This window comes from Marmota marmota, unplaced genomic scaffold, assembly GCF_001458135.2.
Source record: "Marmota marmota marmota unplaced genomic scaffold, marMar, whole genome shotgun sequence".
Taxonomy (NCBI): Eukaryota; Metazoa; Chordata; class Mammalia; order Rodentia; family Sciuridae; genus Marmota; species Marmota marmota.
The window spans coordinates 26,317,093-26,333,087 of record NW_025999932.1 but is presented as its reverse complement, the minus strand read 5'-3'; the positions used below and the strand labels follow the sequence as shown (position 1 = coordinate 26,333,087).

General features: G+C 42.8%; 1 protein-coding gene across 2 annotated transcripts in view; it reads right to left on the bottom strand.

Annotated features, from left to right (window-relative positions):
* The window catches only part of B3glct (beta 3-glucosyltransferase), a 107,778-nt gene that overhangs the window by 91,310 nt on the left and 473 nt on the right, over nucleotides 1–15,995 (bottom strand). The gene's annotated exons all lie outside the window — the stretch shown is intronic.

The following is a 15,995-nucleotide window of genomic DNA, read 5'->3' as shown; positions in this document are numbered from 1 at the left end:
TCATGAGTTAAAGCCAGCAAAAGTAAGACACTAAGCAACTCAGTGAAACCCTGTCTCTAAAATATTAAATTGGGCTGGGGATGGGGCTCAGAGTTCAAGTGCCCCTGAGTTCAATCCCCAGTAAAAAAAAAAAAAAAAAAAGAACTCACAAAGTCACCAAATAACTCCACCTCAGAGGGGTTGTAAATTAAATGAAGCATAAAGCCCTCGTGTGTAAAAGCCCAGGCAACAGCTGAGGTCATACAGATGACCAGGGAAATGACCGTCAGTCTGTCAGTGTGTGCCCTGCATAAAAGCCAGAGGGTGGGTTAAATCTACTGCTGTGGCACTGCCACCCAGCCCAAAGCTCACAGGGACACATCCTGGAAATCTGCAGCAGGTGCCCAGCCTGGCTCTGGCTCTGGCTAGGATGTCACACAGACTTTTTCTTCTAACGCACTGTGGGAGGAAACCCTTGGCTTCACTTTCTTTTCTGTGACCTACTTACAAAATATTTCACCAAGTGCCACTCCAGCCTCCAGGGGCTCCCCATCCCGGGAGCTTTCCAGGTTTAATTCCAGGTCCTCTAGAAGGGTCCTTAAGCTCCAGGATGCACACGTGGCCCAAGGCCAGTTTATTTGTTTCCAATTACATGCTTTGGAGGTCATCCACAGAGGTTGAAGGGAACAGAAGGAAAAAAGTGTGGCCCTGTGACAAGGGAGAGAGCCTGCCTCGCTTCCCTTCATCCACTGGCCCTGCAGTTGCAGACACGCAGGGTAGCAGCTCCAGCCACTTCCCCAGAGTGCAGGGCCTTGTCACTCCACTCTGGGGCTAAATGACAGAACCAGCCCACAAGGTGTCTAAGGACCCAATGGCTTAGCTAGTGTAATATTTAGAATAGGGCCTGGCACATACTAAGTGCTGTAGGTGTCAGCAGCTATTGTCTTTATCGTTACTCACTCAGATTATCATTTGAGTTCAATAGACTAGAGTCGCTGTGTGTGTATTAGGTGTCACACATTATGTGCTATGCTAGAAGTGGGGAAACTGGAGATGTATGTGCAGCTCCCCAGGAGCTTACCCGCTAATGGAGGAGAGGAGCCAGTCAGTCAAAAAACAAGTAGAGAGAAGCTCATTCTAATGGCAGTCACAAGGGAGCCCGAGCAGAGGGAGCAGAAGGGAGGCTACCAGGGAGGGAAGCAGGGCTTGGTGTGAGCTCAATGCCCAGCTTGGGGCAGCAGATACAATGCAGGTGCAACAGGGACTTCAAGTGCAAAGCCAAGGAGACCTGGAAACAGACCTCACCTCCACACACAAAGCAGGGTCAACAGTCCAGTGTGCCCGGGGCATGAACACCTGCAAGAGAAAAATGTAACCGGAAACGAAGCTGAGGGGAGGCAGGGACCACCACTGAGTGGGGGAGTGAGTGAGGCAGGGACACCTGAGAGAGTTGCTGGGGTGAGGCTGTGACGGGGCTTAGAGGTTGCTTCTGCTAAAAGCACTGACTCTGCACTTGGCCTGCAGATGTCCGATGGGTAATTTAAAGCTTGGCTTGGCGTCTCTGCCTTCACTTTGTATCTGCCTCCTTTCTGTCTTAAACTGTGGGTCAGATTCCTGCTCCACTCTGCAGGTAGACATGTTAATTATTTAAGGAGTGTCTGTCTAAAGCTGATAATCCTCCCCCTTTAAGGCTGAAGGCACCCAGATAAGAGGAAATACGATGTTTTCAAGATTCCAGGAACAGCAAGCCTTGCAGACAGATCACCCCATGATGGGACTGGCCCTCTGAAGGGAACAATTACCCCATGACAGGAACCAAGGCTGTCCCCCTCAGCAGGTGCCGTCACCTCATGATGGGAACCAGATTATCCCCTCAAGCAAAAATGACTTCCCTGGAGCCCTCAGAACCAGACCTGGGAAAATAACCAACCAGATCCCAGTTTGACCAAGGCTGCGTATCTGAGCATACTCCCACCCTTCTCCTTCTTTCCCCCTCCCCTCCACTTTTGTCCCTACCCCCATGTAAACCTGAAGCCCTTGTCTGAACAGGACTAAGGATGCCTGGTCCCTCTGCTTTCTGATATAGCTATATGCCGCGACCCCTCGCCAGCAAGGGAAAACACGACACAGGATTCTTCTTTCAGCAGTTTATTCAGGCCTTGATTCATGTATCATCTTCTAGTGACCCCTCGCCGAGGGCCCAAGCACAGCCTAATAAAGCCTCCAGCATACCAATCTTAAGCTGCCACGTGGACCTTTCTCATAGGGTGGTAAGGGATTGCGTGCCAATTCTCCATATTAGGAGTTGTTTATCACAGGCCACAGTGGAAGCCGGCGCCATCTTCTAATGGCGGCCTCGGTCTAATTAGAACGGCTCACCACAGCTATACTGATTGAATTCCTTCCCTGCCTTACCATTACTTTTTCCATTTGATTTTTTTTTCATTTTTTATTGATTTTTTAAAAAACTAAATGACAGCAGAATGCATTACAATTCTTATTACACACATACAGCACAATTTTTCATATCTCTGGTTGTATATAGTATGTTGACACCAATTCGTGTCTTCATACTTGTACTTTGGATAATGATATCCATCACATTCCACCATCCTTGCTAATCCCCTGCCCCTTCCCTTTCCCTCCCACTCCTCTGCCCTATCTAGAGTTCGTCTATTCCTCCCATGCTCCCCCTCCCTACACCACTATGAGTCAGCCTCCTTATATCAGAGATATCAAAACTACTCTAAGATATCATCTCACCTCAGTCAGAATGGCAGCAATTATGAAGACAAACAACAATAAGTGTTGGCAAGGATGTGGGGTAAAAGGCACACTCATACACTGCTGGTGGGACTGCAAATTGGTGCTGTCAATATGGAAAGCCGTATGGAGATTCCTTGGAAATCTGGGAATGGTACCACCATTTGACCCAGCTATCCCTCTCCTCCAACTATACCCGAAAGATTTTAAAACAGCATACTACAGGGACACAGCCACATCAATGTTTATAGCAGCACAACTCACAATAGCTAAACTGTGGAGCCAATCTAGATCCCTTCAGTCAATGAATGGATTAAAAAAATGTGGCATATATACACAATGGAATATTACTCAGCAATAAAAGAGAATAAAATCATGACATTTGCAGGTAAATGGATGGCGCTGGAGAAGATAATGCTAAGTGAAGTTAGCCAATCCCCAAAAAACAAATGCTGAATATTTTCTCCATTTGATTTCTGAGGCAAGAGGTCAGACCTGATCTGTCAGAGTTCCCTGAACTCACCACTCCTCCCCCACAGCCTAGGACTTCAGAGACAGGAACACCTGGCGAAGGTGGGGTAGTCTAGGGTGGAGACATCTAAGGGAGACTGACTAGGGCTAGAGATGAGGCTGAGAGTAGCAGGGGCCATATCATGAAAGGGGTTAGTGTTAGGGAATCTGGAAAATCATTTGAAGTATTCAAAGAGAGAAAATACCATATTAAGCTCTGTGTCCCAGGCATGTTCTGGAGCTAGTGTGGAGAGCGGCTGTGGGGAGAAAAAAAAGGATTCCAACAGGCCAGCTAAGAAGCTACTGAAGTCAGGCAAGGACAGATCCAGGCCTGAACCGAGGTGGGGCAGTGTCCAGGCACAGAGGACTGAGACTGAAGATACAGAAGCTAGAGCCTTTGACAGAGCATACTGCTGAGGGCGGGAGGGAGAGGACACCTTGACTGGGACATCACACACAGGCTAATCCTAAGGGTGGGTGAGCAGGTGTGGACGTTCAAGTGGAAGTCTCCCACAGCAGCCAGCCTCCAGATGGGGAGCCCGGCATGGAGGAGTGCAGGGAGAGGTCCCAATGCTGATGTCTCCGCAGTAGCAGAGGACAAAGTCACAAGACAGGGTGCACCTATGCAGGAACAACATGGGGAGCCAAATCAGGGCAGGGGACCACAACATCTCGGGGGGAAAAACTACAAGAAGACAAAAAGGAATGGCCAGGCAGGGAGGGAAACAGGAGGGAACTCAGTTCTTGAAGAAATCTTCAAGCTCTTTCCAGGAGCTGTGTCCTTAAAGCTTCAAAACACAATAGAAAGATGTCACAGTCTAAGAGACCTAGACCCCAGCCTTCCCTGACTATGAGAAATAGAACAGCACAGGGTCAAAACACAAACCCTAGACTCAGACCAACTAGGTTCAAATCCAGCTCCACCGTTTAGTAGTTCAGCGACCTCAGGTTAGTGACTTGACCTCTCTGAGCCTGCTTTTCTCCCTGCAGAGGGGAAAATGAAATAAGAATCAAAAAGAGGGCAGTGTACGTTCAGGTTCCGAACAGTACCTGGCCTACAGTAAAAGGCAAAGAGCCCTTTGCTCCTGTTACCAACAGCAAAGTCTTAGCACAGGGACGGACAGCTAGACAGGAAATCTAGGGAAATAATGAAGCTATTTTCACAGCTGGCCTTGTCCACTTAACTTCCTTTATTTTGTAAAAAGTACAGCCCTCCTGCATAAACCCCTCAAGGACCTAGAGGAGATAAATTTAACATGATGCATAAAAAGCCTTGAGCTGCTTATGGGAAGTAATGATGTAAACTAAAATATATCACCTTTTCCATTTCATAACATAGTCTTTTAGGAATAAAGATAAGTTATATCCCTAGGAGGAAATGGTATTGCTAGACTTCAAATCCATGCAAATCTTCTTTGATGAGACTAAAATCTTTTTTCTTTTTTTTTGTCTGAATTCTCAGCTTTCCACCATACAGATAAAGACTGCTTTCTTCCCCAACTTCTACCAAATCTCTGTACACATACATTTGGAATAAAAGCTTAAGTGAATTTATTCTGTCAATCAAGTCTCTCTTCAAAAAAAAAAAGAAAGAAAGAAAAGAAAAAAACTTCCGAATTGCCACATAGTGCAGGGACTCCCAAGCCCAAATACCTCTCCAGCAGGACCTCTCCTCTGAGCTCCTGACCCAAATATCTAACAGTTCATAACCTGAACTTGTCCAGAACTGATCAGCTTCACTTCCCCCCCAAATTAAAAATATATCTGAAAAAAAAAGTCTGGTATTTGATGCCACAAAATTATATGCCTAAGATTTATGAGGCTGAATAAATCTTATGCTATGCATATTTAACCATAAGAACTTTTTTTTTCTTAAATCTGGTCTTCCTCATTAGCTCCTAAGTCGGTACACAACACACCGGCAGCTCCTGACAGAAATCCATGACTCATCCCTGCCCCCACCCTCTCTCCCAGCCCACTGTGCTCAATCTATCACAGCGGCTTAGAGATTCGTAATCATCTCTCAACTAGTTTGCTAGGGCAGCCTCCTCAGGGTTCCCCAGGTCCACACTGACAACCTCCAACCCCCATTCCACAGGACGACCAGAGTGAGCTCCATCAAGTCAAGTCACGCACTGTCCCATGACAGCCCTTCAACACAGCCCTGAATGCATTACCCAGTCTGCAAGCCCTGTCCAAGCTGGCCCCTGCTGATGTCGCCAGCCTCTTTCTCACACTCGCTGGGGCTCTGTCCTTCCTCCACAGGATTCCTTCACAGCCTAGCTGGGTCCCTCTGCCGGCTCGCTCTTTTCCCCTCCACTTCATGGGTTCCACTTCTCCTTCATGTCTGAGAGGTAGTCTCACTTCCTCATGGAGGCCTTCTTTAAGCTCTTATTCCAAGGTTTCTCAACCCTGGTTCTGTTGAGATTTGGGGCCCAATAATCAATTGTTTGGTGGTGGGGCACAGCTGTCCTGTGCATTGTAGGTCACCCAGCTACGTCCCTGGCTCTGGATGCTAGCAGCAACCACTGCCACACCATCCAATGACATCCGAAAGGTCTCCAGACATTGATGAATGTTCCCTGAGTACAAGATCTTTCTCAGTAGAAAACCCCTGCCCCAGACTTGCTGAAAGCCATAGATCTTTCTGCAACATGTTCTCAAAGTGTCTTCCACAGAAGCTACAGTGAGCTTCTATGTAGTTATTGTTTGGTGTCACCTTCCCTCCTACACTGCCAGCTCTACAAGGGGGGAGACAGGCAGATCCGTCTTGTTTCAGCAATATCCCGATGCTTGACACATAGTAGGTCCTCAACAATTACTTTTTAATAAATGAAGCAAACTTTGGGTAGTTTTTCCTTGTAATATTCTTTTTAATGTTTGGAAATCAACACTGTCTAGCAATTCAAGTGAGCCTGTACAATAACAATGGTGTTTCTCCGGGAGTCACTTAGTGAACAATACTTTGAAATCATGGCAGCAAGGGAGACTCTCAATCAATACTAGGCACAAGGAGTTTGACACTCACCACAACTTTCCTTTATCGTGGGAGAGGTGGGGTAAACCTATGGGGACTCCAGTACATTATTTTTAAGCAGGAACCTGAACAATGCCAAATGCAGATTGCACCTAGTGCTACAAGAGGAAAAACAGTTGCAAAGTCCTTATATGTACTATCTTTATGCCTAGACATTATGATTGCTTATTTTCTTACAATGTATCTAACCAGCAGCAAAAATCTTTGACCTTGATGCTTCAAATGAGGTTAATTATTAGGGCATGCTCTATTATGGGCCCCAAAATTTTCAGTTCCAAGGAAATTTTAAAAAGGGTACAAACATCTTCTCTCTATCCCCTGTCCCACTTGCAGGAGATGCTCCTTGTACCCTGGAGGTTGACTGTCAACTGCAGGCAAACCCCCATGGATCAAGTTCAGGACCAAGGAGGCTATGCTAACTTGGGGGTCCTGAATGACAAGGAATGCACCTGTAAGATTAAATCGGTACTGGTGATATCTGTCTACTGCCTCAGTGATAAAGGGAGGGTTTAAAACACACACACACACACACACACACACACACACAGCCTGGAATTAGGTCTGACTTGCTGTTTTAAAACTTCTGACTCGCTGCAATGAAAGGAATCTGAGCAAGAATTGGCTCAGAACAAAAAATCATCCCTAATTTTGGCAGGCGCTAAGAAATACAATCTTGGCTCCTACAGAGAGGAGACAGGGATGTGAAAGATACAAGCTAATACCTATTATTTATTGGTTTGAATCAGCTTCTTCACAGATGTATCAATTAGGACTGTTTGGCTGCATAGAGTCTTATACAAGGCAAAACTGCAAATAGGTGATAGACAGGACTGACAGGATGCTCCACATCTTCCTGGCACCCAGGCTTCTTCTCTTTCCATTCTATCATCCCTACTACTGCCTGCCTCTGTCTTCAAGGTCACCTCCTAGCCACAACATGGCCTCCACAGCTCCAGCCATCAGATCCATGGAACAAGCAATAAGGAGAAGGGGGAATGAAACATGGCAAAAAGGGCCTGCATTCGAGCAGGATTACTGGATTGTTCTATCCAATAATCTTTATGGATTCATCACTAGACACCCCTATTTGCAAGAGCTACTGAAAATTGCCACCAGTGACACCATTCCTCTAACCATCCCCTCAACCTCAGTATAATCCCATTGAGTTTTGTTAGGAAAAGAGGGTTCAAAGGACTCTTGTGTAGGCAATTAGCAGTTTCTGCTACTGTGGAATCATTTTCTTAAAACTATAAGAGACAGAAAAGTTTCCAGGTTCCTAACCAATACATGTCTTCAGTTTTATATGAGAAAAATGAGGCTTCAAAGTCATTCAGCTAATAAATAAGTAGTGACCAAAAGGCTTGAATAAATCTGACTCCACAACTGGTGCCAGACATTAGGACAGAAGTTACTGTGAATTTTGTCTGTATATGCATAAGGATTTAAAACAAATGTTTCTTTTTTTTTTTTTTTTGGTATTGGGGATTGAACTCAGGGGCACTCAACCACTGAGCCACATCCCAGCCCTATTTTGTATTTCATTTAAGACAGGGTCTCCCTGAGTTGCTCAGCCACTCACCATGGCTGAGGCTGCCTTTGAACTCATAATCCTCCTGCCTCAGCCTCCCGAGACATTGAGATTACAGATGTGTGCTATCTTGACCTCCCTGCACCACCCTGCCAAAAAATTTTTAAATAAATGTTAAGTCTGTCAAGAAACTATCCATAGCTGAACCAATCTTGTAAGGGAATATTTAAGGTATTCATAAACTTTCAGGATTGATCCCATCTCAGAACTCTTATTACACTGTTTTAGCAGAATTTTAAGGCAATCATCAGGCCCCACTCATGATATCCTTATATGTTTCTTTGTTTTCATGTTTCAATATCCCTCCCTTAACATCAAACTAAACCTCAATAAAACATAGTCATGTTTTACTTCCGACCCCAGAGACTACAGCCTCCTGTCTCTACCAACCCATGAAAGCCAGTTCACAAAGCCCAAATGTCTCACAGGGACCTTTTAATGGGTTTTATGTCTTATTTATTGTGCTTATCTGACAACTTCACAAGGCTAATCAACATCTCTAGAAATGTGTTGACATTTAGTTCATTCTGAATGTCCTTCAGTGTAATATCAAGTTTGGACTGTGCAAATATTCCCCTAACGGTAATAAAAGATTACACATAGAAATGCAAATGTACATTTCAGCCTATACATTGTAGGCATCATGTACAAGCATAATATCCCCAGTACAGCATTATTAAGTGCAGTGCTGTAAATAGAATGCCAGTTTCTGCTACCACCCACTCATTTGGTGAGTTACAAACTTCCAGGCAATAAGCCAACTGATATAGCCAGCAGTCACCTAGTCGATTTCGTAAATCTTCAACTTCCCCTTCTCCCTAGGGCTACCACCCAACAATGCTTTCTTCCACCAAAGATGATCAATTACAGCCTTCTCTGTCCAAGGTGCCCCTAACAACTTTAATTACAGAGTCGGCAAATTAATCATGTGTGTGAACAATTACCAACTAATGTCATTCGATTTTCCCACACTTACAGAGCACCTACAGAAATGTCTGGGATGTACAGAAACAGCAAATAAGGCCCCTATTTGGAGAACTTCGATACAATTAAACACAGACTGTCAAGGTTCCAGTGGCTAACGAAAGCAGTGTGCAATAATGCTAGGTTTCTTCCTCAACTGCAACATTCTAAAATTTGAAATTACTGCCTTTTTAGAGCCTAGAAACTCAAGCAAGCCTGAGAGGACAGTGTCATTATAACACTCTGAAAGGAAATAACTGTTTCAGCCAAGCTTTTCAACTTGAACAAATCACATCATAGTCAATCATAAGGATTTAAAAAAAAAAAAAGACTTTCACCACATCCTTTTATGAGAAAAGGGTGGGGTTATAGGCCTTTGTGAGGAGATTGGAAAAAGAAATGGACATTGTAGCATTGTGGAAGCAGGATTGACACTCAGAGACACAGGACACCAGGGCATTCAGCAGGAAGTGTTTATTTGTGCCAACACAGGCTCAGTGGATTCTCATCGAAAGGCTGAGAATTTAGCATAGAGAGGTATAGCTTTATATGTGCTTGTCAGTTTCCTTTTACATAGTAGTTCTTTGTTTCCCTTGTGAGGTAGTACATATTTCAGGTTAGGCCTTCTATTTTCTATACTACAGAGTAGCAACAGTGTTGCAACTGAGTTGGGGAAGGTTCACATTGATACTGATGGTGCCAAGTTATCTTTTTCTGCGCCCTGATAAAATCTCTACCACATTTCCCACTTTGATGCTAAGATCCTTTCAGGATCAAAGAGTTTTAATGGTTTATATTTCCATAACATCATGACATAAGTGACCATTTTCCTTTTAACCAGAGCCTCTATGAAACTAGAAATAGATCTTATAACCAGGGGTAACAGGCAAGGCAGGAGAAGGCAGACCCCCCCAACATAAAAACCACAATACTTAGGAGACTTAAATTCCCCCCCGCCCCTAAAGTTGAAAACCATCCTCCAAATAACTCCCTGGGATTCTAACCTTTCACAGGTCTGGACTGAGATGTGGGTGACCTTTTTATCCAACCTGCAGATTCCTGAGATAGTTTCCTAGTAGGAGAAATGGTTATGATCAAGTAGGATTGTGGCTACAACTTGGCCTGTTGAGTCATATGAAGACATGGGTCACAAGGTAAGAGACTCAAGTCCACAATCGGGAGCCAGATCAAACACAACCAAGAGTAACAAAGCATCCTGTCAAAGGGGGGTGAGAGGCTGCTAATAGAAGCTTTTCAACCCAGTGCCAGCTGGCTGGAGTAGTTGCTGTTGATCCTACAGTGAAAACTGAGGCTAAGCATGTGACAACGGAGAGGAATAAAGTGGGGGGGGGGGGGCAGCACCAAAGCCTCACTGTACATAGAAAATAAGACTTGTCCATTTATCCCAGCAAGCGGTTGATTCCTCAAGCTTCTGCCATGCGTAGATTAGTCAGCTTCCAGAGTGACTAAAGCAGGGCTGTAGTCCTTGGGAGCCTCTCGGGGTGTAGCTTGCTTGTTTTGGATGGTCAACTTACATGGTGTAGCTGGACTGGGAATGTACTCCCAATCTTAAGAAGCTGGTTGCACTCTGCTGTGATGAATCCAAGGGGCCACATTGGCCACTTTTACTGCAGTAGGGGTGGACAAAATGATGGTGAGCAGACTCCTCCAAAGAGGCTTTAGGGGTTGGACATTCCACTCTTTTACCCAAATAGCATCTCCTGGTTTAAACAGTAGGCATCTGTGGTCAGGCTCACAAGTAGCTTTTCCCTAACCCAATGGTGTATAGTGGTCAAGGTTGAATCTAGAGCCTGCCTCTGCTACCTCAGAGTAATGTGTTCCAATATTTAAAAGAGCTTCTTGTATACCTCTTATGATAGGAGGAGGATGTCCATAAAGAATCTCATAAGGGGAGAATCCTGTCTATCTAGTATGGCTAGACCTAAGCATTAACAAGATAATTGGCAACACTTGATCCAGTAAGGGTGGGTTTCCTGACACAGTTTGCTTAGTTGTAACTTCCAGGTGATCTCTAACCCCTTTGCACCAGTTGTACCTCCTTAGCCATGAACACCAGCCCATGTATGGCTATACTTTGGTTATAATTTTCCTACTAGGTGTTTAAGACCAAGTTGGTCAGAATTGACCTTGTTCCTATCTACTGTTAAAAATCAGCTGAGATTCCTCAGGGGGTTACTCTTGGGGATGAGTGAGAAGCCTCTGACCTCCTCTAGTTTCTTCTACCATTTGTGCCATCTGCCAGAATAGATGAGGGTCTTGCTGACTACATTTGGCTTCCCTTGGAAACATTAGGGACATTCCCCTCTCCAATGACCCTCTTCTTTGCAGCATGTGCATTGGTTGGCTTCTTGTTCTCTAGGGTCCTCTCAGTCTCCCTGATGAGGAGTTCAGAGTGACTCACCAGAAGTGCAAGGCCAATATCAATTAACACAATGTATCATTTTATTGGGAATAATAATAATAATAGGATCTCATTGTTCTAGGTTCTGGTTGACTTAAAGGGTAAGTGCCAAAATATTGGCTATTTTTTTTCTTGACCTTTATTTCATTAACTTTAGTCTCCAAATTTTGGTTTTAAACACCTAGCAGGCCAATTTTACCAGTCCTAGAGTAGGAGTACTATTAATGTCTATAATTTTATAGTTACTTAACATTTCTATTTAATAGGGGCTAGTGTTAGTGCTGGAAGTGAGCCTTATATCCTATCTGATAACTTTTTGTCTCAAATAACTCAGATTGTTATATTAAAAGATGTACTTCTGTAAACCACTAACAGCAGTTATAAAGTTTACAAGGAAAATACATAATGAAATTGACAAGAACAAAAACATGTAGTTTGTATAATAGCTATAAACCAAGAAGCATAATTTTTATAATGTCAAACCTTTACTTAGTTATATATTACATCCCTTATTTATTTTGAGATCACAGTAATCTTAACAACAAAAAAAATCTATCTTTTGAACTTAAGTTTAAATAAAGTTAAATTTAGCCCTCTTTGGAGTTGTTCTAACATGGACTTATAAGATAAGAGGCAGAGTCTTAACACAGATGAGGTGGCCTCTTGACAAGGAAAGTGTTTTATTTCTTAGATGTCATTTTATAAAGTTTTTATATATTATTTCCTGAGATTATATGAATATCAATTAACACAATGTATCATCTTATCAGGAACATGAATAATAATAATAATAATTTTTTTTTTAAAAAAAAGCAATTAGAGAGCTCCCAACTTTCTTTTTGGGAAAAGTGGCAAAATGTCTTATGTTTCATACTGTCAACAATTAAACAAACCAGGCTCTCCTTATTATCTTCTAAAAATACATTAAATTCCCATCCCAGTGTAAGGAGTATCAGAAAATTATATACATGTATAATTATTATGATAGTCATTTTTATCTGAATATAAAATAGTGATATAAATAAATAAATAAATTTGTTATTTTTTAAATAAGCCTAAAAGAAACTATTATTATAGACTTTATTTTGGAGAACACCAGCTTAGTAAAATGCTGTAAAAAAGACTTGTATACTTGGAGGACATAAATATATCTGATATATAAAGAAGCTAGTAACAGAATCACAATTACATTGATGTCCTCAGATTAACCAAGTTTAAGTTTTAAAAAAATAGAATGTTCAATGTAGTGTAATAATCTAAAAATTAGTTGTATATTCAATTTGATTTGTACAACCCCTAATTCCTCTAAGACTATCTCTCCTAAATAATAGAACCTAAAAGACACAAAAAATTATCCTGCTAGATAAGACCAGACCAATGTTTTAAGAAACCCTTGTTACTTTAACACATACAGAATTAAATTCTGGTTTCTGTTAGTACATTAATATTTGACCTCAAGAAAAACCCTTAAATATATTAACTGATCATGTTCATAACAGCCAACTTAACCACACACAATTTTTTTGAGATTCATCTCCAAAATCCTTGCATAACTTACTTGGACATTTTATGACTTGTTTATTTCACCTCATGAAATATTTTTTCCTCCAGAAACATTTTTACACTAAAATGTATTTCCATACCTTTTATATCTTTTTAGTTGCTGACTCTTAAATTTACATTTTGGAACAATCCTTATGAAATTTCTAAATTTAGACAAATTACTCCATTTTAATAGCATGAAATACTTTATATGCTTTTTGCAGTACTTTAATTAAACACAGCTGAAACCTTTTGTACTCTTTGCACATAGAATTACATGTATTAGAATCTTATCCTTTAGTAACCTTGCTTTAGTGAAGATGCAGAAACAAAGCAATATGAAATTCCCCCTTTTTTTCATTTACCAATCTATAAAAACAATATAATACTAAAGTATATATTATCTTATGGAATTTAAGAAGAGTACCTGAATTAATATTTAGCAATTGATGTTTTAGTATTTTAATTTTGAAAATTGATCAAATGTCTCCTCTAACAAACACATTTATGAAAACTAATCCCATTTATGTTTAATCTAGTTTACTCATTTTTAATTGTTAACTTTAGGTTACTCATGAAAACCAAGCTATCAGACAAGTGTAGTTTAAAGGTACATGCCATCAGTTTCTGCTAAAGAAAAATTCTAGAAGCAATGGATATTAGACTATAAACATCTTGTAGAAAGCAACACTATTGATTGCTTGACCACCTAGAAAATACATGTGGGTTAGTAATCTTAAAGACATCTTTATTCTTACCTGTTCAGCCAATTTAAATTGAACTTTTTCTGAAATGTTTAAGTCATGTGAACTAAAAAACATTTGGATCCATTTACCAAATTTATGAGTACTCATTTATCTATAAACCAATTTTGATACCGTGTACATGATAGATATTATATACAGACACAACATATAGTACACAGATGCACAGAAATAAACATAAAAACTAACAGGAAACAAAGATTTTACAGCTTCTCCGTGAATGATTGATCTCTGAATAAAGACAGAAGGAAAGACAAAGGACTAAAAACTCAAGTTGGACAAAACAAGACTGATCGGAGCAAAACAGTATAAATTTAGATGCACAGGACCAAGTGTGATTGCAACACAGAAACCATGAGCTCAAGACAGAGGTTTTGAAGGAAAAAATGATATGGCCATAATTACTCCCAAACTGCCTTTGTTGTTCTCCAATTCATTTCTAGCTCCTCCCCAGAAAATAAAATCTGAATATCCTTTTGGCATTGTTTTAACTCCTTCCTTAACTTGGATAGTAAAGGAGACAGAGCAGTGGAGAAGCGGGAGCCACTGCAGCTGGCTCAGATCCCCGCTCTGCCCTACTGTTGGCATCATTTCCAGAGGCAGAAGTCAGGGAGTCTGGGCCTTGAGGAGGCCTAAAGTTTGAGCCAGAAATAGTGAAGGCTTTAGGATGGCTTCCTGAGTCCAAATAAAACAACAGTGTCTATCATCTCATGGCTTCTTTTCCCTTGTATCTTAGGACTCTTTTTAATATTTTAACTTTAGCCCCAGAGAGCTATCTGGGGGAATTTCAGTGTTTTTCCCCCTGCCAGCACCCTCTTTCTCTAGAGTTTTTTGTTTGTTTTTGTTTTAATGTAAAGGTGCAACCCTCCACCACCACCACCAAACTGGTGGTTTCTTGCACTTTTCCCCATCCCGCTCTCCTGCGTATAGACTTGTGTTTCTGAGTCAGGGCTCAATCCCACCTTGTGCCCAACTGCAGCAAAGAGAAAAACACTTCTGGAGGTAGAGCATCCCTGATATTCCTGGGCCCATCAGACTCTCCTATCAGGCATTTGCAGAAAATTACAGAGCTAACCTCTGTGGCTTGGGGCAACACCTAAATTGTTCCAAGGCAGAATGCAGACCTCCTGAGCATCCTTAAAATGTCCAGGACCTGGTCTACCCGGCCTCTCCAGATCCCCTCCATTTGCCTCTCCTATTTTCTAGCATTAGGAAGGAACTTGGCAGAATCCCAGAGCACAAGAATAGATAAAACCGCCATTTATGTCCCACAGCAGCTTGGATTTAAAAGTGACACTTTTTCTTCTCTCTGATCTCAAACTAATGTGGGCACCTGCTCATGTAGCTCTTTACCTAGCGATCCCTCAGAGGGCCCACTTACTCCAAATGAAGGCCAATCTATTTCACAGAAGGTCTGAAGTTCTCCGGGAGTCAATTTAGTTCCATAATCTCCAGAGTACCCCCCCCCCTTTAAATTCTTTACCATACACTGCTGGGGGGGGGGGGTGACCTAACTCTGTTTATCACCTATTTCCTCCCCCAAAAGATGACAATCACAAGCAAAAAAGGGAATGGGGAAGGGGCGAGCAACTGCTCTGTCCATTTCCAGCTGTTTTCCTAGCGGGAATGCCTCTTAACATTGGCAGGTCAGCATAAACTCCCGAGCCAGAGCAGGCCGGTAGAGGAGATCTAGCGCTGCCCTAAGCCATATGAGGATCGCCTCGGAACCAAGGATCAGGACTTTCCACTCGCTTCAGGTTCTGCCCATCTCATTTGGTCCCCATTTACTCGAATTCAAACATGTCTTCAGCCCGCGGCCCAGTACCTTAGAGTTGCAGTTTCATCTTGCACAATCAACACTACCTGGGCAGTGATCAGTCTCCCTTTCTGCCATTTAGGAGCAGGTCTACCTCTTGAACCCAGGTTCCCACCTGTCCTGTGGGCGTTGCTCCCTGCACTGGTTCCTGGGCCCAGGGTTTCTTTATGCTCCTAGGGTCCTTGCCCTGGCATACCAGGAGGACTTGTCTCCTATGGATCAGTTGGCTGATGCCAGTCAAGGTCACCTCTCCCAGCATGGGGGGCCCACACCCCAGTGACAATCAACATCTTGGAATCCCAGAGGAGCCGCTAAGAAATGTTGCAGAATTCCCTGCTATCCTTTCCTGCGCTCTGAGAAAACCTCTACCACAGCAGGAGAGTCGGAGAGCATTGTTTTCAGACGGGTTTTCTAATTTGCCCAGTGAAGATCCCAGACTTCAGAAAGCTTCCCCATGGTGTCCCCACACCACTCCCGCTCACACCGAGGCCCGGCCCGGCACCCCGTCCTCACTCCCAGAATCAGAGTAGGGAGGGTGCCAAGTTGGCCACACGTCCTAGCGAGCCAGGGCAAGTCCGAGGCCGCGCAGAGGGAGGGACGCCGGGTCGCGG